This window comes from Aplysia californica, unplaced genomic scaffold, assembly GCF_000002075.1.
Source record: "Aplysia californica isolate F4 #8 unplaced genomic scaffold, AplCal3.0 scaffold00647, whole genome shotgun sequence".
Classification (NCBI taxonomy): Eukaryota; Metazoa; Mollusca; class Gastropoda; order Aplysiida; family Aplysiidae; genus Aplysia; species Aplysia californica.
The window spans coordinates 338920-340126 of record NW_004797917.1 but is presented as its reverse complement, the minus strand read 5'-3'; the positions used below and the strand labels follow the sequence as shown (position 1 = coordinate 340126).

General features: G+C 42.8%; 1 protein-coding gene across 1 annotated transcript in view; it reads left to right on the top strand.

Annotated features, from left to right (window-relative positions):
• The window catches only part of LOC101849880 (cysteine-rich protein 2-binding protein), a gene marked incomplete in the record, with an annotated part of 41729 nt that overhangs the window by 14442 nt on the left and 26080 nt on the right, over positions 1-1207 (top strand).

Below are 1207 nucleotides of genomic sequence, written 5' to 3'. Positions count from 1 at the left end.
AGGAACAAAGGAGGAGACGACGAACGCAGTGAGTGCGCTCATGTCAAGGGCTTTTCTTTTTCTTTTTCTTTTTTTAAACTGCTGAACCAACTTATGATGGGTGCTTCGTCAGCTCAGTTCCTATCATGCTGGATGATGGAGTGATGGTCCTGGTTCAAATCCCAGACTGGGCATTCTTGAACTTGAGTTGTTTTGTTGGAGTTTTTCAAGGCTCTCAATCCACTTGGCTCAGCCCTATCAGAAACAGACGTTAAATTTCTTGGTTCTGCCTCTTGTAACCTAATAGTGTTGATAGGAGAATTGGTCGCTTTTAAGGACAAGCGGGCTAACCTGGATTTCTGGGGTTTCCAGAAATCTTGACCTACACCAAAAGTGGGCATTGCCCTACCTATAAGAGAAGTTTGGTTTCATTGGTGTGTGTATATTTGTTTGGTTATAGAGAAAACTCTCCTTGTTTTTTGAAGGAACTGAATAAGGGGGGAAAACTTTACCTTCAATTTTCTCAGAACAGCATTTTTCGGGATAGCTCCCTTGTGCTTAAAAGCGACCATTTTAACCAAAACTCTTACTTACATTATATTGCGTACCAGTTATACTGTCATTTACATTTTCTTCCTTTTTTTTTTTTTTTTTTTTTGTTGTTGCGTTCTCCTGCTCTATCTCTGGGATAGTGGACCGCTAGTTCAAGTCTTTTGCTCCTTCTGAACACATTTTTAATTTGTTCTATTAGATACAAGGACATTTCTTTTGCAAGAAAAGCCTGTGAACGGACAGATTTAGTCCGCAACTGTTTGAATCTGAGTGAATGTTTGATTTGGCTTTATGAACATAGTAAGCAAATAAGGTTCAAATGATGATTCAGATGGCCCTCGGCATGTACCACGTTCCGAAAGAGTGGACGAAACGGAACGACAGCTGGGCCAAATAGAACAGACAGCAGATAGGAAAGTATGGTAGATTTTCGTATAGCTTCGTATATGCTAATATCTGCTGGAGGCTCCGTGGCACTGCATGAAAACGCACGGACTGAAGACCCGGAAATACACCAAAACCTCGGAGGTTCGTCCCACGATCAGCGCAAAAGAAACAGAAAACAAACAAACAGAAACAGCAGGGGAGCACTTAGGAGTCATGACCCGAGTGTGGCCCGGCCCCCTTAGAGAGTCAGGAAGTTAGGGGCGAAACACTTGCTTGAGGGGGGGGGGGT